This window comes from Electrophorus electricus, chromosome 6 (assembly GCF_041902795.1).
Source record: "Electrophorus electricus isolate QZ-2024a chromosome 6, ASM4190279v1, whole genome shotgun sequence".
Taxonomy (NCBI): Eukaryota; Metazoa; Chordata; class Actinopteri; order Gymnotiformes; family Gymnotidae; genus Electrophorus; species Electrophorus electricus.
In genome coordinates this window covers 11388401-11411331 of record NC_137502.1, presented here as the reverse complement: position 1 = coordinate 11411331, position 22931 = coordinate 11388401, and the positions used below count along the sequence as shown (strand labels likewise).

The 22931-nt window shown below is 41.0% G+C and overlaps 1 long non-coding RNA gene across 1 annotated transcript; it reads left to right on the top strand.

Moving 5' to 3' along the window:
• The first annotated feature begins 771 nt into the window (after window positions 1-771).
• LOC145658550 (uncharacterized) lies at window positions 772-22362 on the top strand. Its single transcript, XR_014124132.1, has 2 exons — window positions 772-1366; window positions 21286-22362. It is a non-coding gene; the product is annotated as an uncharacterized LOC145658550 (long non-coding RNA).
• Window positions 22363-22931: the final 569 nt, after the last annotated feature.

Sequence of the window (22931 nt, the reverse complement as noted above, 5' to 3'; positions counted from 1 at the left end):
CTTGGAGAAAAGAAAAACCATGTTCAGTTAGCACAGGCTGTATCAAAAGCCATAGAACCAGAGGACATTAAAATCATAATTCTCACCTTGCATAATCTCTCATGATTCAACTGTATATGTAAACAGATATGCATTGGTGTGTTGTAAGGTGTTCTGCCATTATCTGATGATATGTTTGCAGAAAGTGTGTTACATCTCTAGAGAGACAATTGCCTCCTGGCCTCTTTTTGGTGGAGAATGGAAAAAGATACACATATACACAGACCCGCACACGCATGCACACACACACACGCACGCAGCATTAGTTTAGATGCAGATGCAGTTACTGCATCAACACTTCTAACGTGACTGCCATGTGGCCTCTGCAAGTCCAACCCTCATCAACATGTGCTTCATGTATCTGGATCTCTTTTTATCTCATTCTTATTTTTTATGTCATTCTTTCTCTTTCTCTCTTATCCCTATAGGCTCTATTTGCTTTCTGCTAGCAAACAAGAGGTTAAAAAGACTATAAGAACAATCTCATGTACAGACAGTGGAGGGGGGGGTTGAGGTGTGAGTGTGTATGCATTCGTGTCTGTATTTGCCAGTGCCTCTGCCTTGCAGAGCTTGAAATGAGTTCAGAGGCAGTCTGGAGGTGAGACTGATCTCTTCCTTCCTTCTTTCTTCCTCTCTCCTTCTCCCTCTTTCTCTCTTGTTAATTGCCCTGGTTTTAGGAGTGTGATGCGATGGATTTGGGAGCGGAAAAGTACACAAGCGGACGTATGGGCTTCTGCTGCCCCTCCTCTCCACCCGAGAAGCCGATCCATGTCCTATCACCATTCCTGTGAGAGTGTGCATGAAGGGGAGAGAGAAGGAGGGGAGCCAGTGCTTGTGTGTGTGTTTGTGTGTGTGTGTGTGTGTTTGTGTGCATACGCGCATGTGTGCATGTCCCAGCACCCATTCTGAGGGGAGGAGGGAGCTTTAACTGGCCGTTGGATGTCACAGAAGCAGGAGTGTGTGAGAGAGCGCAGACAGAACAGCCGGGGGTCCTGACGGAAGAGGGAAAGACTGTGCGGAACGACAAGACAAGGGGCTGGCACGTGGACCTTTCAGCCAGCGCTTGCAAGGCATTGGACAATAGGAGCAGGGTGCACTACAATTCTCTGCCTGGAGCCCAGAAGCTGGTGTTGCCTGAGTCTTGACTTTGCGTTTTCTGAACGTTACGGCGGAGAGCCACTGTGCTGGGGGTCTCGTGGGCATTGCCAGTGTGCTGGAGGTGCTGGGTGTTACCTGTGCAGTGCGTCTAAGGTTTGGGTGAGGGAGGGAGCAGCAGGGGAGCATGGCTGTACAGCTGATGCCTGAATCTGCCATCTGCCTCCTTATGGTAAGTGAAGTGTTCGATCCCCTCCAAGACAGGAACACACACACACACACACACACACACACACACACACACACACACACACACACACCTATAGCAGTGACTGCCACACCCTAGGGACAAAGTCTTCATTGGTCTCTCTGGCTAGATTGCTCTAATGTATTTGATTATTGTTCTCTAACACTCCCACCCTCCCTCTCTACACTCTCCCTCACTCTCTCTCTCTCTACCCCTACACACAGCACTTTGACCACGTGTACCTCTGCAGTAGGACAGCAGAACTAATGCAGCATAGAGATCGTCTCTATACTTAACATTATAATAATAATCTGCAATGCTTGAGAAATGCAGACTGTGGAATGTTGATTTTAAAATTGCAGGTCACCTTACCAAATTGTGGAATCCTAAATAAAGTGTGTTTTATTATGCAGACTGTGTGTGTGTGTGTATGTGTGTACACTGACTATTTGCCTTTGTTTGTTTTATCATGTATGCATGTGTGCATCTTTTCATTGCAAAATCTGAGGTGTGTGTAGTCTTAAATAGCGTCTCATATGGAAGGTAAACACATACTTTCAGAGTTAGACTGATTTGACTGAAACACTAATCAATATCTTAACATTGTTTAACTGCAAAAGTGTATAAATGGTTTTGATAACCACTGAAAAGATATGGAATGATGAAATGTATGTAGGGCCATTCTAATGTACTACTGACCAATCATTCTCTGCCTCAGGAAGTGTCCTTAATCTCTTATCCAACTCTCTGAGAAAAGGAGAGCGATAGAGAGAAACAGACAAAGAAATATGTAAATGTGCAAAGTAAATGTGTGTATCTTGCTTATGGTCAAAGAAAGAAATCTAATAATTCTGTACTAGACAAATGTGTGACAGATTTACTTAGAGAAGTAAAATAGTTTGAGGAGTTCAGAGTTTTAATAGTGTTGCAGAAGAACAACAAAAACATTGCCTGAATTTCAGAATCCCAGAAAACAGGCACAGAAAATTTGAGAGCAGACTGCTAAATTCAACTAAACAATCCAAAAGAGCAGGGGGAGCAGTGCCAGTACCAGACAGCGATGGCGCAGGTCGGGACACTCTCTATGATGCTGTTGCAGACCAGATCAGGATGACGGACATGCTGTCCTTCTTCAGTCTCCTCAGGAAGCAGAGCTTTCTTCACTAAGGAAAAAGTGCTCAGGGACCATGAGAGATTGTTTGTGATTTTAAGAGAGTGTATGTTCTGACTCTTCACTGTATGTATTGGGGTGTGAGGCATTTGCATCCTTCTGTAGTCCATAGTCATCTCTTTTGTCTTTTTGACAACCAGAGAAAGGCATGTCTGGAGAGACTGTGACAAAGGCTTTGACTTCTTTAATTATTTCTGTATTGTTTTTCATGGTATAAATAAAATGTAAAAAGGCAAATCTAAAGCAAACATATGAATCTAATTAATCTAATTAAGGCTAAAGTGAAAACAAAGCAAGCCCACAATAGTTTATTCTATTCTATTCTATTCTGTGTGATGACAATGGAATTGTCAACAAAACCAAAACTGTGATGTCATAATATCACTGACCATTGTCATAATAGCTATTCTTATAATCTGCTTGACAAAGGTAAAATTGGTCAGTCTGTTGACAGAAATGGGAGGTTGCAGCAGCAAAATGCAGTTCTGCTGCTCTCACAGAAGATCTTCGAAGAAGAAGAAAACGAAGATTTTGTTGGACAGGAACACACAAAAAGCAATGAGTAGATTGCAACAAGAACTACCTGACAGAGTAGATACGAAGGAAATTAGAAAACGACACTGTGTTAAAATTGGAAAATTTGAGGAGGAATGTAGTGGGAAGGAGTTGGAGGAGAAGCAGAAGGAGACAAAAAATGAACAGAGTGAAAGATGGCACCTGAAGAGTGAAAGAGAGGATCTAGAGAGTGAAAGACAACACCTGAAGGGTGAAAGAGAGAATCTTGAGAGTGAAAGACAACACCTGAAGAGTGAAAGAGAGGATCTAGAGCGTGAAAGACAACACCTGAAGAGTGAAAGAGAGGCTCTAGAGAGAGAAAGACAACACCTGAAGGGTGAAAGAGAGAATCTTGAGAGTGAAAGACAACACCTGAAGAGTGAAAGAGAGGCTCTGGAGAGAGAAAGACAACACCTGAAGGGTGAAAGAGAGAATCTTGAGAGTGAAAGACAACACCTGAAGAGTGAAAGAGAGGCTCTAGAGAGTGAAAACCAAAACCCAAAGTGTGAAAGAAAGAACCTGAAGACGTTATGGGACAAAGTAGTGGGGAAGAAAACTAAGCAGCAGCGCATGGGGAGAGCCATGGCTGGGGAAGCTTTGTACTGCTCAAAGGGACCACACACTTCCCAAGGAGGACCAGCTAAAGAAATCGGTAGTATGCAGAAAGGTTTCCCGAGCACATAAAAAGGCTATGATTACCAACTGGCCAAAGAGACAGACGCTGTGCTTGACTACATCAGAACTATGTTTATAACCAGTCAATATGAACTTCTACCAAGCCATCCAAAACCTGATAAAGGAGACCTGAATGACGATACTACTGGAACTACAAAATTACTGGGACTACTACTATTTAGCATTCTGAAATTAATAAAAATGAAAAAGTCCTCATGTTCTTTAAAAAAAATAAATCAATAAAATGTAAAAAGCTCAAAAAGCTTTTTTAAACATTGGCAACTGTGTATTTGATTTACCTCGGAATGGGTGCAGCTGGTTCATGGCGCGTGTGTTCGAGCTTTAGCCTCTGTATTTGGCATTTCAGTGCATCGAGCAGTTGAAACTATAGCAAGCAAAGGCAAAAGGAGCTGTGCGGTCGATGTTTGTGCAAGTGGTCTTCCACATAGTCCCATGTTGTGCTGGGTTTAGGGTGTGTTTGCAGGGAGAGCCCAGCGCTTACAGGCTAAGAGGATTACAGTGGAGCATTGCAGGGACTGTCAGAATACAGAGCGCGCGCGCGTGTGTGTGTGTGTGTGTGTTTTCTCTACACATTTGGAAGAGAGAAAACAGAGCTGTGATGTAGTTGATAAAATTGCAGGCCTGGCACAGGCTCTGCTCAGAATGGTGAGAGAGCACTGGAGGAGTTTGGGAGTTTATTAATAGCGTTTAGCTCACTACAGAAGGAGTAGATCAGGGCTTTGCTGGGAAGGATGATGATAGGGTTTGATCACACCATTTAGCACAACATTGTCATGTCCATGCTGTGCATGGTTCTAAAGAAAAGGATCTTTGTTATTCAATCCAATAAATTTCAAATTCAAATTTTCTGTTTCTCATGAATGAATGTGGACTATAGGATGGGGGGTGTCAACTGTTTGTGTGTGTGCGCGTGTGATTTAGACGGTTGAGAGAGTTGAGAGATAATGTCATGACAACGAACCAATTAAAATCAAAATTATTCACACTGTGTTGACAAGAGACACACACACAAACACACACACACAAAGAAAGAGAGAGAGAGAGAGAGAGAGAGAGAGAGAGAGAGAGAGAGAGAAACAAAAAGAATCACAATCAGGGCTCACCAGATCTCTCAGAGTCTCTCTGACAGGCCCTAATCCACTCCGCCAATTGAAAAACAGAAAGTAGCAGAGAGAATAGCAGTGTGGCAGTATATGAATGTGCCCCCAACAAATATATAATTCACACACACACACACACATCTTTCACACTTACACATCCATACTCACATGTACACATGTATACACCATTGAACTACACACATCTATATTCACATGCACAAACAAACACCCCACACAAATGTTTGGTCTTTGTGCAAATTCACTTGGAGGTAGGCCAACATTCTAGATATAAAATATGTGACAATAAACATAGCCTCAGTACGTTTCATTTCATGCATTTACATCTTGATCCACACAAACACTTTCACACTCCTTTGCCTCACACTCACAAACACAAGAAACACTCGGGTGGCCTTCGGTAGCAGGAGGGATGTCAGTGCACAAAACACTGGCTTGAAATGTTTTTAACCCCCATTTCAATGAAGACCATCATACCTTGCAAGGTATAGTATTCTTTCACTCTCCTGGACAACCTCAGGCTGTTCCTGGAACCAGCAAAGCCAGTGGTTTTGGCCTCTGTCTGAAGCACAAAGGGGGTATGCAGGAGGCGTAGCGGAGCATGTCAGGAGGGTGGGCAGAGCCCTCTCCCAGCAGTGGCAGAGGAGAAAGGGCACATGGAGCACAGTGGCTACGGTTGACACCTGCAGGAGGCAACATGTGGGCAGGGCCAGTATGAGCCCACTTGGACCCATCTACCACCACAGAAAACCCACCTGCTGTGTGTGTGTGTGTGTGTGTGTGTGTGTGTGTGTGTGTGTGTGTGTGTGTGTGCGTGTGTGGGTGTAGATTTGTTGACATTGTTCATGAGTCAGTGAATCATGTTTTTGGTGGATATCATGTTTTCAGCTCACAAATATTATAAATAATAATACAGGTAATAAAACAGGGAAGAAAGTAGATGTTAGCCGGTGCAGCATTTACTTAATTCATTATTCATCTTTTATGTTAGTGTGTAACTCTCATATTGTAGTCTCCTGAAAGACAGACAGAGGCAAATATAGGCATAGATAGCATTCAACTGTTATTCAGGGATATCCCACCATTGGGAGTGGACGATTAGGGGTGCTGGAGTAGGATGGTATTTGTAGTACATTCCTGTTGTAGGCCTTCCTATAGTGTTTAACTGATTTCCATAACTGAAATACATTATAATGTTTAAAAGTTTAGAAACGTGAGCATAATACTCCAGAAGATGTAGCGTCCTGGTGTGTGAATGAGTAGTAATCTTTCTGAAACAATAAGTTTGATTTAATTCTCGTTTTCATTTCCTTGTGGATTGTATTATTTTATTTGAAACATTTGACTCAAAATAAAGAAATAGTGCAAAAATGTGAAAAGGCACTACAGGATGCATCTTGAATAAACGAAAACCTCGACCAGATGTTGTAAACTTAGAACAGTAATTATGTTCTAAGAATGTTGATAAAAAAGAACAGGAATTTACAATATATACATTTGCCTGCATAGTATCCCAAGTGTTCCATCGACTGCACTCTTCTGGATGAGGATCTCGGATGTTGTTCCTGGGATCTGCTGGAGCCACTCTCCCAGTTTGATGGTCATCGTCCCTAAACCCCTGGTGCTCTGATTGCTACCAGAGCCAGTGTTTCCTCTTCTTTTAGCGTCTCATGTTCCTTGTTGCTGATGTTGCTATCTCTTGCGATTGCTACATCCGTCACTATGACTCTTTTCTGCTGTTTATCCATCACTATTATGTCTGGTGGTTTAGCTATTACCATCTTTTAAACAATTTTCTGGTATACGATGTCTTATCAAAGATAACCCATCCACACTCTAAGAGCATCCACACCATCATCAATCAAATTCTTCGTCTGAGCAGCTGTCACTACTACACAGACATACACAGAGACAGAGCGAGAGAGAAGAAGGATGAAAGTGAACACAGCAACAAATGAAAAGAACCAAACACCATCAATTCTTACCTACCTCAACCCTCTCAGTTTACAGAACAAGCAAATGTGAGAACTGTGACTCACCATTCCCCCCCACCACCTGGAGCTCAGGATACTTCTGTTTAATGTAGTTAATCATGCTGATCTGAAACACTGAGTTTCCCTGAGATGAGTCCTAAAACAATAGACACAGCCTTCAGAAAAAATTCACTATGTCCAATCACAGTCCTGTGTTACACAGCCTCATAGCAAAAATAGTTTGTCATTTGATTCAGGCACCATACTCAGGATGGAGACTAATCCCACTCCCTTTAGGACCTTAAGACCTACCAGCACCACCACGTCCACTCCTGCCTGCACGAGCAGGTCCAGCCGGTACTTGTCATCCTCACGGGTAACGATGGCAGCGCCACACAGCAGCTGTTTGCGGGAGTCTTTAGAGGCCAGAGGGTAGTCTCTGTTCTTCTTCAGATCAGTGCGAGCAATTATAGCCACCAGCTCATCACTGTCGTTCACAATGGGCAGTTTACCTGCAATCAACAAGCGTCCCCACGACCGACCCGTTACTCAGAGAAGAAGTGGAGAAGTGAAAATAACCTTTCAAAGTCCTTTAGAAGCAGTTTCACTTCTCAAGCTGAAAAGATGAAGAATCAGACCTTTTTTTGCTGCACTGCAGGATGTCATTGGCCTCTTTGAGTGTAACACCTGCTGGTGCAACCACTAAATCTTCCCTCTTTGTCATTGCGTGGCAAATATCACAAATAAATCACAAAAAGATGTGAGTTTAAAGAATGTGATTTTACACACACACACACACACACACACACACACACACACACACACACAGACACACACACATATATATACACATTTTTTATTTATATATATATATATATATATATATATATTGCCCTCTTTCACACACTGACACAGAAATATCACAATTTCATGATAGTTCTATTCCACATATATTTTTAAGCATTGTATGTCATATGTGATTCATTTGTGTTTTTAAAAGCCTTTTGTATATTGTATGTACAATCAAAGATGAATCACAAACCTCCTCCAACAGCCGGTCATAGTCCTTCTCTGAGAGGAAGTCAATGTCTCATGACGTCACGATTCCCACAAGCTTGCTGCCCATCTTGCCGGTTTCGGTGACAGGGATTCCAGAGAAGCCGTGTCGCACCTTGGCCTCAAACACATCTCCGACCGTGTGCTATGGACTCATCACCACCGGATCCGCGATGAAGCCCTGCTCGAATTTCTGCCATGACACCATATATTGCTCTGCTGATGAGAGGCCTTAGGGAAGCTTGTGTGTAAATCTGCATGTTCAACGTGTTGTTCATTATATTCCTATTAAGACAATTCACTGAAAGTTTGACACCTTAACTTTCCGGACTTCATTTGCTTGGAACTCTGGGGTGCAATTGTGATGGATGATCCCAATACCGCCCATGAGCTGTAATACAAAATCACAGAAAGCTAAATGGAAAAGCAACAGGACTTCATGGTTTTGAGTGTGTGGGGGATACTCACAGCCATAGCGATGGCCATGGAGGATTCAGTCACAGTATCCATGGGAGAGGAAATAAGCGGCGTCTTCAGGGTTATCTTCCGGGTCAGAGCAGAGGTCAGATCCTGAATGACAGACGCAAATGGTAACAGAAAGGAACCAATGTTCTACAGAACAATTATCTTTGTTTATGTTCATGCTTGTATTTTCATACAGACTATGCATTGCACAAAGATAAGAACAGTTTGGGGTGTTACTTTGGACAGCTTTCACATATGCACACATCTCTGTCCCATTATTAATTTGACTTCAAGTGACTTGGATGTGCTCATTCAAAGCACAAATATTGCTGTTTTTATAAGCAGGGCATCAGTTTAACCTCCCTGTGGTAAGACAGACAAAAACATCCTACGTTCTCTCCCACATTCCAGCACACACACACACACAAAATGTAACACCAAATTTAAATACCACAATATTTACTATCCCATATCCATTACACATGGGAATTTTGGTTCGCTCCTCCCTCACACTGTCATACACACACACACACACACCCCCCTCAGCCTCTCTGCCTGTGACAACACACCCTATGCACCTGGGATGCCAACACCACCTATTTTGCACATCTTATTTGTACTCCTTCATCCCTCTCTTACACTATGCCACACTCCACCCTCTGTTGTAGTCGTGTTCGCACTACATGGCAACTGACTCAGCTCCTCCATCTCACTGAAGGTAGAGGAGACCGCCAGCTCCCTAATTAATTAGGAAGATCCCGCCCCCTTCACTAAATCATTACTAGATGTGCTGTATTTACTGAAACACACACACTGGTAAGCCCTTATGGGGCATGTCAGGAAACCTGCTGAGCTGTTTTGGTGCATTTTGCAAAAGAACTCACCACTTCATCTGAGGTAAAGTCAATGAAGCCAGGCAGGATCAGAAAATCACTGAATCAAAGACCACAGAACAAACAAACAAAGAAAAACAAGCCAAATAAAAAAATATATACCAATTAGTTCACTGAGACATACATGCTACACTCTCACATTCTCATATCAGTTAGTGCATCATATACCAAATGACCGTGGGGAGTTCCACACACCCATGCTGATAGAACGAGGAGACATGACTGATGATTGCTCCCATAGCCACCTGCGACTAGCAGAAGCTCGGACACTTTGTGTGCATACATGTGAGGTCAATTTCAACTTCAAACTTCATGTCCCAGTAGCATGAATTGAACATACCTGCTTGATTTGCAGAGTTGAGCGCATATTCTGGAGTATGGAATAAGTTAATCTACCTAAGAGTATGTTGTCCAATGATGTCGTGTTAATGTTCTTAAGCATGCGTCATGTCACAGCCTATCCATTAAAGTGGCATTAATGTCCCACCACTGCTTGAGAGGACACGGGAGACAGAGAGGCAGCCAAAGGAAGCCTAACTGTAAACAAAATAGAGCAGCGTATGCGAACATCCGTGTGTGAGAGAGAGAGCATCCCAGCAGTACGACAATCATAAGGCCACAGTTGAGAGTGTCCTCTAGCGTGGGATCTAGTGCAGATAAAGCCTCCATTACAGAGATTAAAGATGGCGGCCTAGTGGGCAGAAATAGACAGAGACCTCTTCTCAGCTAGATAGTGCCTAGGGATACATCTTCACATCTTTGATAACATCATCAAAGAAAGCTCTTTGCACTGCCCTACTTGAAAAGCAGAACAAGAGAGGTCATGATCTCCAATTCTGTCTATAGAAATCTATAGAGGCATTACTCATTATGTCATGACCCTGTTATCTATTAGGAACCCACAATTTATCTGAATTAATTATTCATAAATAAATTGTCAGCTTCATGTTCATTCAGATTTCAAGTGGAGATCAGCAGGGGTCTATTACTGTGTATTATTATTCATAACACTGTGCCTGCAAACTGTGAGAACAGACACACACAGGTTATTTTCCAGTCCTTGAGTGCTTTTGTGGCACTGCTTGACAGTTGGTGGAGTGTTCCCTAAAAGAGCCACTGAGCATGATGGATTCGGTAGTAGGAGTTTAGTGAGCAGAGAGGACGAAGACTTACGAGTGCAGGCCATGAACACCCCCCTCCACCTGAGCAGACATGGTCATCTTCTCAAACTTCAGCTCTCCAGAGTACATCATAGAGCTACACTCAACATAGAAAATGACATTACACACAAGCATTCCATTTTCTGCTGACCTTCCAAAGAACCCTTGATGCTATAAAAGATAAGAAAGACCATAAATAGAAATGTGTTTGTAGACAAAATATATCCTAGCATTTGAAAAACTGATGTTTTTCAGTGTACATGAAAAGGGAAGTAGATTCATCTGAACCCACATCTTGTTTTTTCAGTAGATGAGTACTGCTGTTGAGCCTTCTTACAATGACAATGGTTTTATTTAAGCCATATTCAGTAATTACACAACACTGAAAACATCACAGTAAAACAGCAGTATGACCAGCACTTAAGAGTAAATACCTGAGTGCTTTTCACTTGGCTTAGAAGATTTTAAAGCATGCATTAATGCTACATAAGACCATATTGGGGTATTTGAGAAAATCAACAGCAAAGCTAAAGGTCCAGAGATTATAAAGGTTACCACGAAGGTGATACACATAATATGGGTTTTCCCAGAAACTAGTAAACCCAGCTGACATTTGCTAGACAGCAAACATTGGAGGTGTCTAGTGGACAGGAAATATCTACAATAAACCTTTTATATTTGTTTATCAGGGAGTGTGTATTCTCACAACAGTTCTGAGGAAAATTGCAAATAAATGAAAATCCAGGAAGTTGCAAACAAATTTGATTCTTTTCACTAAACAATGGTTTCTCAATTGCATGCATCTGCGTGCACAAGGAAAACAACTCCTAAATAGAAATAACATTATCACATTAAATGATTTAAGGTATATGATCACAGGAAACAAAAGAAAGTCTGATTGCCTTTAAACTAGGTTTGAATCCTTTAAGCAGACAACCTCAGAGCAATGGAAAACTAAGCCGAAAGCAAAAACTTTGGCCAAGTGTGAAAAGGCCATCCATAATTACCATAATAAATGTTATCTCACGGTGCACCCTTGTTGAAATGATGATCAAGTAGAAATGTGTTCATTTTCAATAGACTAGGTTCCTTTTTTCCATTACACTAGCATAATGTCCTTAGTGGTTGCAGCCTATTCTGGTAACACCCTCATAGCAGGACAAACATTATAGAAGTATGGATAGGCTTGCTTGGTGAATGTTTGTCTGAAGGTGTGCACATATCTGTTGTTGAGAGGATCAAAGAAGGAGATCAGACCACTGTCCCAGTCCAGGAGCACTCTGATCTGCTGGAGGGTCTGCTTCATGGCAAGAGGCATCAGCCTCTCGTCTGACACTCCTATCCCATATTTACCCTTGTACTAACCCACTTGCCACAAGCCATGCTTTATGAGGTCCTCACAGACTCACAGAAGAAAAAGTGATACAGCCTATTAAAGAATGTCATGCTTCAGTTACATGCTTTTTTCTGTACTCACACTTCCTCCAAATGTCTCACAGAATCAAATCATTTTCAACCTGCCATGAAGTGGATACAAATCAACAGAACGGCATAAAGAGAAACCACAACAACAGATGAATAAACAAAACAAGACTTTCCATGTTCAACTTGACATCTTTATTAGTTGGTAGTTGTTTAGTTGTTTTTATTTTTTGCTTTCTGCGGAATATGTAAGGACCTGTTTCCACTGAAATATAAACCACTAAACAGAACTAAAGTGCTGAAAGGCATATGTGGAAAAGGAAAACATTACACAATCAAAAACAACCATATTTTGTGCATCTTACTAATTAATTAAATTTCAGTTCTAATTCAATGATTACATCCAACCTAGACATACAGGTTTTGCCTGTTAGAACATAGGGGAATCTTTTTAGCAATATATATTGCTGACTGAACTGACTGGCATCTATTTAGTGCAAATCTCATGGTCATTCCATGGAAAACTACAATGAACACAAGCTGCAGTACAAGATCTCATCATGCATCTTACTGAGATGTAATCTGATCTCCATGTACTGTTCAGAGGAATTCAAAGTCTTTGTCCAGCTCTTTGAAATTAAAATATTAAGTCACAAATAATGATTCCTATGAACATTAAACATATGTAACAAATGTGTCTTTAATAACAGGAACATTGAAAGGAGAAACAGTAACTTCCATAAACTGTAAGAAACAGGTGAACTGGGCTTGGCAAGAGTAGAGGTTAAGAAAGGTCTGCTTGTGTGTGCACATGTGTGCATGCATACCAGCTTGTTCAATATTATTTTTCATTTTTATCACATACTGAAAGTTGCCTAGGTGCTCTGCTACATCAGTCACCATTCCAGAGGCCTTGATCCTGAAAGAACATGCAGGAATGGATGTTGGCAGATTCCATGTGCTGAATGTACACATAGAATTAACAGATACAGAATATATCCTCCTACAAGAGAGGTTTATTGGTAGCTACAAATACATAAAACAGTTTAGTCAAAGTGTTTCCAAAAAAGATCTTATAGCAACTTTAATGATAAAGCATACCAGACTTCACAAGTATTTTTGTTGCATAATTATCTCTGACTCACCCACTAGAGGGCACAACATCCCTATTTAGTCATTTAGTGGTAGTGAATGGCCTGGGCCAATTAAAATTAGACTAACCTTAGCCTTCTATGTTTTATTAAATTATCCTCTCTTCATTATGTTACACCTACATGATTCAATTATTTCTCCAATTCCCACAATGCCTTAGACTCAACCGTCACACTAATCCTTTAAGGTAGAAGTTCTCCTATTGATTGGTTGTCAGCCTTAGTCAGCTTTATGATTGTATAAGAGACATTAAATTTAAATTATTCAATTGTTTAGTTATTGCAATTAATTTGTTTAAAAAATGTTACAATGGCGTAATAGTCAGCAAATATATCTATGTGTAAGGATATAGGCATGCAAATTTTGATACAAGGTTTCTTATTTATGCATTTTTGATGATGATTATACTACTGCAGCACTGTGTGATGCTAATTAGACTACTGAAGTACTCTGTGATGCTAATTAGACTACTGAAGTGCTGTGTGATGCCAGCTAGACTACTGCAGTTCTTTATGATACCAGTTAGACTACTGCAGCACTGTGTGATGCTGATTAGGCTAATACAGTGCTGTGCGATGTTGATTAGACTGCTGCAGTGTTGTTCTTTATGGGCTTCCTGTCTGTAGGTTAAAGAAGCTGCAGAACATTCAGAAAATGGCTGCTGGAGTTCTTACACACACCAGCTTAAGGGAACATATAACTACTACACTCAAACATTTACACTGGGTTCCTGTTCGTGGCTGTGTGCAGTACAAAATCCTTCTCTTGGTTTTTGCCCTCATGGTCTGACCTGTCCATCCCTTTCTGGTGTTCCTCATATGTCTTTTCCTTCACTCTGTCTCCATCCCTCTGACACTCATCTGCTCTCTGTCCCTCACATCACACTCTGCACTATTGGCGTTTCTGGAGCTGCAGACCCAAGGCTTCTTCCTCCAGCTGCTCATTTACAAGAATTTCATAACTCATCTCTTTGTCTGAGATCATTTCAACCTTTAATTGGTTACTATAGTATGCACTTGCATCAATATTATGTCTATTTTTTTTAACCAGTTTTACTCCCTCCTGTTATCTTATTTATATATTTGAATCTTCTTTATATTTTATTTGACCTTTTTTATATTGTATGAACTTGTAAAGTGCCATTGGGTAACAAGAAATGCCCGTAATTTCTTAATTAGAATAAAATTCTTCTTCTTCTTCTTCTTCTTCTTCTTCTTCTTCTTCTTCTTCTTCTTCTTCTTCTTATTATTATTATTATTATTATTATCAAACATTGTATTGATCATCCTTTCAAAGGTTGCTGGTGTTACTTTTGGGCTATTATTATCAAATTTAGAATCGTGTGTTTTGCCTGGAATTAGTTTCTTTTGTATTGAGCAACCTAATGGAAAAAGTTATTCTTGAGCAGATAATTTACTATTTTTCACTTAATGAATAATTGATTTCAAGCATGCCTATAAAGCAGATCATTCTACGTGCACAGCACTGACAAAAATGATTGACAAGATATTTTTACAAGAAAATAATGGTCGGAATCGTATTACTTGACTTTACTGTGGCATTTGTTATTAACAAAACAAAGTATATATGGGTTTAGTCTATGGTAAAACAGCAGTTTCTCCTCCCCTAGATGCTTTCATTGTGGTGTTTCCCAGGGGAGCTGTCAGGAAAGAGCTGTCTAAGCTCTGGTTAGCTGAGAATGAATCTGCAAGCCTCACACTGCCCTGTCAGTAAGGAGAGCGAGCATGCCTCTCTCATGGCTCAGAGCTCAGGAGAGGCTGGCCTGCGGTCTAATGGGCGTCTTTAGGAATATCTGTGATAGTAAACACAATATAAATTATGCGAGAGCTCAACATAGTCACACTGCCAGGCAGGTTAGTTAAACCAAAACCCAAAACAGGTGCAGCGTGCAGATCTGTATTGTCTTGGTCACCACAGTATGGAACAAGTTACCAACTATGATCATGGGAGTACACAGTTTTGTTGGTGGAGCCCAGGAAGAGCAGCTGCTACCTCAGCTAATGGGGATCCAAATAAAGACATGAAAAACAAAGACATTTCAGTAGTTATAGGAAGTAAAGCTGTTCTGTAGAATTCAGAATTACAACTCAGACTGCATATTTTTGCAGGACACAGTTATATTGCTTTGCTGACAAATATGAAAGGATGATATAAAAGTTGTTGTTTTGGAGCAGAACAGCATCTAGTCTGGTAGGCTACTACTTCAACTACTCACTTCTTCAAGAGGTATCCACAGTACTTCAGGTACAAACCGTTCTATTCTATCCTCTACAGATTTCTGTGAGTTTATGTTTGCATAATATGAATTTCTGTTTACATTCATCAACTTTTTTATGAAATATACTGTATAGTGAATTTGTTGAAGTCTACACCATAATGAAGTTTATGAAAAAACAATGTTTATGAAAAAAAGCATTTAAATGCTCCTCAATCAAAGAGTATTAATTTTGTAAAATGGTGGGTAGTTAAAATAGTATTATTTTCTGCTTTCTACTAATTTTACTTCACTTGTTGTGAAGGAAAAAAAAACTACTAAGCAACCACATGTAACTTATGATGTGTTCTAATCTGAAATTGTTTAGTGGATGAAACACTGCAGGTGCTGTTGTTGTTAGTGCTAACTGCTTTATAGTACAGAAATAATAAATGCTGAATCTCCTGATTGTCTTATTATCGCAAATTTTCTGCCTTACTCCATTTTAGGGAAAACAATGGCGCTGTCAAAGCTCAACCAAGCTACTAAGAGTTTCACCAAAGCACAGGATTACAGAAATGACATCATGCTGCTGATGCAGCCCTATGCTAACTGGGAGCAGTATCTATTGCCGGCACCCGTCTCCATCGATTTACTGGCTCAGCTGGTACGCATTTCTGCTGCAGATGACTTCTCCATCAATAAAAATCCACCAAAAGACGGGTTCAAATTCATCAGATACCCCAATTCTTTTAGGGCCTGCCTCTTTCAAGTATGTAATGGTTGCTGGCAAGCCTTTAATGTTGCTCACAAGAACATGGACCAAATTCGTATGTACACCGGACAGGTTCCAGAGTACATCAAAAACTCAGTTGGGCTCATAATACAGGAGGATGATGGTCTTGTCCAAGCCTTCTTACCAGCTGAGCTTCAGAACATTGCGCACATATCATCAGAATGCTTAAACCTGGCCATCATGACTGAGAAACAATTCTCAGATATCATCAAGCTGATGCAAGAACTGGTGGAGGCTTTGGTGAATGCAAGACAGAGTCATGATGAGGAGATGGAAGAAATCAAGAAAAACATTGAGATAGCAAAGATTAAACGGGCTGAAGCTAAGGAGGCAAGCGACAGGGCCGAGGCTGCTTTCAATCTGGCTAATGAAAGATTAGCTGAGGACAGAAGGGCCTACCAGCAAGCAATGAAAGTTTTGCCAAGTGGATGGGGCCTTTTTGGCCTGAAGCTAATATCAAGTATGTCAGAGCAAGCAATATCAATAGCCTGTGCGTTTGCAACAGAATTTCTTCCAGGACAAATTATCCAAACCTATCTCCAAGCGGACACTATTACACCAAAAGCCATAACACATGTGATCAAAAACTGAAAAGGCACTCCTGAAAGCCACAGAAACATGGCCACTGGAATGAAGAGTAACGTGGATGAAATGTTGGCAACAAGTAACATATTTTCTAAATCTATAACATTTCTACTAGTGGTTGAGAAAATGGAAGAACTTTGCAAAGGTAAGGAAATAAATTGGCCTGAGGTGTATGATCAGGAGAAGCAAACGGTAAAGTCTGATTACTTGGTGGGACTATTTCAGCAAGTCAGCAGAGATATACAGCAAGAAGCTGAATGCCCGATTAAATCCGAGGCACTAGGCATCTGTGACAAGGGTATCTCCACTTTAACAGAGCTAGGTAAATATGCTCCAGAGGGGAAATGTGATGATGCCAAAACAGAGGAGCTTATTAAAGCCATTGACGAACTGAATGTAAGGGCCATGGCCTTTTATTCCAAAAGCAAGTCTTTTACAAATCAGCCATCTTTCTTGACAGCACCCCCCAAGTCAAGTCAACAGCAAATCTATGACTCAGCAAATACAGATGTGGTCCAGATGCACTTAAGACAATCTCATCTACGTCTACAAATAGCTGAAACCCAGCTAAAAATTGCAAATGAACGGAACGAGAAGACTATGGACAACTTGGATCAGAAGAAAAAAGCTCTTGCTGAAATTGTGAGTGAGCTGAAACATTATAATCTCAAGGAGATCGACTTCAACAAGAGAATTGTGGTGCTAGCGAAAGGCCTGGAAATCATGGGGCAGGTGAAAGAACAGTGGGAGAAACTGGTGCACTTCTTTCAGATCATTTCAAACATTGTTAAGACCACTCTTAGTGAAAATCTTAAACATTTTAAGCAGACTGTTGAAATAGCTGTAGAGAACAACTACACCTACAGCATGTTTGTCAAAGACAAAATCTACACTAATGCTCTGAATGCTTCTGCCTACGCCTATTTGGTTAACATGATGTCTACCACTTACACTGAGGTGTCTGTCCAGTACCTGATGAACAATGTCAGTACTCTGGGAAGACTGATGACCATGGATCCAAACTCACCTCAGTTCCTTGCAGAGATTGACAAGTTAGGGAAGGAATGCGAATCTGCCCAAAATGGTATCAACAGCCTTGCAGCAAGAAACAGGAAGGAGTTTTACAAAAGATGCGAGGAAAGAATAACTCAAATCAAGACAATCCTTACCCCAGCACTGGCCCCACTGAGTGAAAAGGACAATCTCAATCTGAAGAAGGCAATAGATGCAATGAAGGAACCAATTCAGAAGGTGGAGGAAGACAAACCAGCAACTGAGATGAAGGCTATAACTGAGGATGATGCTGACCAATATGCATAACTTCATAATTGTGCATTTAATAGTGCATTTTCCTATACTTTTCTTTTCTTTTTTCTGTCATTTTAATGTAGTATGTATACAGTATTACATTTGACAAAAACATGATTAGAAGGTTTGACCTAATTCCTGTCTGTTAATTTATTCTGAATAATCAATTTTGTTCTTTTGATTAAATTACTGCAGCATCATACTGTCTCGTATTGTTTTTCTTTGTGATTCAAAGAACTTTAAAATCCAAGAGGTAATATGTATGCCAAACAAACAAACAAAAAAACATTTCAGATTGCTGAGTAGCTATTACTAATTATTAGCTATTGCTCATCTCTTTTTCAGTAGAAAAAAGAAATTGGAGTTTAGATTTACTAAAGTGTAATGAGTGAACTAAAGCCATTAGATTTTAGTAAACTCACAATTCTTCACACATTAATTGTGTTGCACATTGAGTGTGAGTGCAGTGTGGTGAACAGAGGAATACAGGCTCAGTAAAGGAAGTAGCAGTTCTTAGCAGCTAGGGTGGTACTGATGGGCCCAACATCTTAGTAAAAACAAAGTCTGACACTTTACACAAAAAAGAAATCACAGACACTATGATTTCATTATTTCAAAACATTAGATATAATGAATCATTTTAGTGAATTATTATGATTATGAATTATGACTGCTCAAGTAAGGACATCCATGTATGCAAACAAAGCCATTATAATAAACACTCTCTCTCTCTCTCTCTCTCTCTCTCTCTCTCTCTCTCTCTCTCTCTCTCTCTCTCTATATATATATATATATATATATATATATATATATATATATATATATATATACAGTGCATCCAGAAAGTATTCACAGTGCTTCACTTTTTCCACATTTTGTTATGTTTCAGCCTTATTCCAAATTGGATTAAATTATTTTTTTCCCCCTCAAAATTCTACACACAATACCCCATAATGACAAAGTAAAAAAAGTTTGTTTGGAATTGTAACAAATTTATTAAAAATAAAAAAAACAAAAAAATCACATGCACATAAGTATTCACAGCCTTTACCATGACACTCAAAATTGAGCTCATGTGCATCTTGTTTCCACTGATCATCCTTCAGTTGTTTCAACAACTTGATTGGAGTCCACCTGTGGTAAATCCAGTTGATTGGACATGCTTTGTAAAGGCACACACCTGTCTATATAAGGTCCCATAGTTGACAGTACATGTCAGAGCACAAACCAAGCCATGAAGTCCAAGGAATTCCTTGTAGACTACTGAGACAGGATTGTATCGAGGCACAGATCGGGGGAAGGGTACAGAAAAATTTCTGCAGCATTGAAGGTCCCAATGAGCACAGTGGCTTCCATCATCCGTAAATGGAAGAAGTTTGGAACCACCAGGACTCTTCCTAGAGCTGGCCGCCCAGCCAATCTGAGTGATCGGGGTAGAAGGGCCTTAGTCAGGGAGGTGACCAAGAACCCAAGGGTCACTCTGACAGAGCTTTAGCATTGCTCTTTGGAGAGAGGAGAACCTTCCAGAAGGACAACCATTCCTGCAGCACTCCACCAATCAGGCCTGTATGGTAGAGTGGCCAGACGGAAGCCACTCCTCAGTAAAAGGCATAAGACAGCCTGCTTGGAGTTTGCCAAAAGGCACCTGAAGGACTCTCAGACCATGAGAAACAAAATTCTCTGGTCTGATGAAACAAAGATTCAACTCTTTGGCCTGAATGCCAAGCGTCATGTCTGGAGGAAACCAGGCACCGCTCAGCACCTGGCCAATACCATCCCTACAGTGAAGCATGCTGGTGGCAGCATCATGCTGTGGGGTTGTTTTTTGGCAGCAGGAACTGGGAGACTAGTCAGGGAAAGATGAATGCAGCAACATACAGAGACATCCTTGAAGAAAACCTGCTCCAGAGTGCTCTGGACCAGGGTGAAGGTTCATCCAACAGGACAATGGCCCTAACCACACAACTAAGATAATAAAGGACTGGCTTCAGGACAACTCTGTGAATGTTCTTGAGTGGCCTAGCCAGAGCCCAGACTTGAACCCAACTGAACATCTCTGGAGAGATCTGAAAATGGCTGTACCCCGGCGCGCCCCATCCAACCTGATGGAGCTTGAGAGGTTCTACAAAGAAGAATGGGAGAAACTGCCCAAAAATATGTGTGCCAAGCTTGTAGCATCATACTCAAAAAGATTTGAGGCTGTAATTGCTGCCCAAGGTGCTTCAACCAAGTATTGAGCAAAGGCTATGAATACTTATGTACATGTGATTTTTGTTTTTTTTATTTTTAATAAAGTTGCAAAAACTCCAAACAAAGATTTTTTCACTTTGTCATAATGGGGTATTGTGTGTAGGAGTTTGAGGGGAATTTTTTCTTTTTTTTTAATCCAATTTGGAATAAGGCTGTAACATAACATAAAATGTGGAAAAAGTGAAGCGCTGTGTGTGTGTGTATATATATAAATATTTGTCATTTCACTTTTCTTGGGGATTAATTAGTCCAGAGGCCTATAAGAGCTTGTCAAGGAAAAAACGTGTGTATGGGTGCATGCATGTATATGTATATGTATATTAGGAACCAAGCATTAAACCATTAAGCTGCAATAAAACTGAGACACAATTGTCTTGGAGAAAAGAAAAACCATGTTCAGTTAGCACAGGCTGTATCAAAAGCCATAGAACCAGAGGACATTAAAATCATAATTCTCACCTTGCATAATCTCTCATGATTCAACTGTATATGTAAACAGATATGCATTGGTGTGTTGTAAGGTGTTCTGCCATTATCTGATGATATGTTTGCAGAAAGTGTGTTACATCTCTAGAGAGACAATTGCCTCCTGGCCTCTTTTTGGTGGAGAATGGAAAAAGATACACATATACACAGACCCGCGCACGCATGCACACACACACACGCACGCAGCATTAGTTTAGCTGCAGATGCAGTTACTGCATCAACACTTCTAACGTGACTGCCATGTGGCCTCTGCAAGTCCAACCCTCATCAACATGTGCTTCATGTATCTGGATCTCTTTTTATCTCATTCTTATTTTTTATGTCATTCTTTCTCTTTCTCTCTTATCCCTATAGACTCTATTTGCTTTCTGCTAGCAAACAAGAGGTTAAAAAGACTATAAGAACCATCTCATGTACAGACAGTGGAGGGGGGGGTTGAGGTGTGAGTGTGTATGCACTCGTGTCTGTATTTGCCAGTGCCTCTGCCTTGCAGAGCTTGAAATGAGTTCAGAGGCAGTCTGGAGGTGAGACTGATCTCTTCCTTCCTTCTTTCTTCCTCCCTCCTTCTCCCTCTTTCTCTCTTGTTCATTGCCCTGGTTTTAGGAGTGTGATGCGATGGATTTGGGAGCGGAAAAGTACACAAGCGGATGTATGGGCTTCTGCTGCCCCTCCTCTCCACCCGAGAAGCCGATCCATGTCCTATCACCATTCCTGTGAGAGTGTGCATGAAGGGGAGAGAGAAGGAAGGGAGCCAGTGCTTGTGTGTGTGTTTGTGTGTGTGTGTGTGTGTTTGTGTGCATACGCGCATGTGTGCATGTCCCAGCACCCATTCTGAGGGGAGGAGGGAGCTTTAACTGGCCGTTGGATGTCACAGAAGCAGGAGTGTGTGAGAGAGCGCAGACAGAACAGCCGGGGGTCCTGACGGAAGAGGGAAAGACTGTGCGGAACGACAAGACAAGGGGCTGGCACGTGGACCTTTCAGCCAGCGCTTGCAAGGCATTGGACAATAGGAGCAGGCTGCACTACAACTCTCTGCCTGGAGCCCAGAAGCTGGTGTTGCCTGAGTCTTGACTTTGCGTTTTCTGAACGTTACGGCGGAGAGCCACTGTGCTGGGGGTCTCGTGGGCATTGCCAGTGTCCTGGAGGTGCTGGGTGTTACCTGTGCAGTGCGTCTAAGGTTTGGGTGAGGGAGGGAGCAGCAGGGGAACATGGCTGTACAGCTGATGCATGAATCCGCCATCTGCCTCCTTATGGTAAGTGAAGTGTTCGATCCCCTCCAAGACAGGAACACACACACACACACACACACACACACACACACACACACACACACACACACAGCTATAGCAGTGACTGCCACACCCTAGGGACAAAGTCTTCATTGGTCTCTCTGGCTAGATTGCTCTAATGTATTTGATTATTGTTCTCTAACACTCCCACCCTCCCTCTCTACACTCTCCCTCACTCTCTCTCTCTCTACCCCTACACACAGCACTTTGACCACGTGTACCTCTGCAGTAGGACAGCAGAACTAATGCAGCATAGAGATCGTCTCTATACTTAACATTATAATAATAATCTGCAATGCTTGAGAAATGCAGACTGTGGAATGTGGATTTTAAAATTGCAGGTCACCTTACCAAATTGTGGACTATTAAATAAAGTTTGTTTTATTATGCAGACTGTGTGTGTGTGTGTGTGTGTGTGTACACTGACTATTTCCCTTTGTTTGTTTTATCATTTTTATTTTCATTGCAAAATCTGATGTGTGTGTAGTCTTAAATAGCGTCTCATATGGAAGGTAAACACATACTTTCAGAGTTAGACTGATTTGACTGAAACACTAATCAATATCTTAACATTGTTTAACTGCAAAAGTGTATAAATGGTTTTGATAACCACTGAAAAGATATGGAATGATGAAATGTATGTAGGGCCATTCTAATGTACTACTGACCAATCATTCTCTGCCTCAGGAAGTGTCCTTAATCTCTTATCCAACTCTCTGAGAAAAGGAGAGCGATAGAGAAACAGACAAAGAAATATGTAAATGTGCAAAGTAAATGTGTGTATCTTGCTTATGGTCAAAGAAAGAAATCTAATAATTCTGTACTAGACAAATGTGTGACAGATTTACTTAGAGAAGTAAAATAGTTTGAGGAGTTCAGAGTTTTAATAGTGTTGCAGAAGAACAACAAAAACATTGCCTGAATTTCAGAATCCCAGAAAACAGGCACAGAAAATTTGAG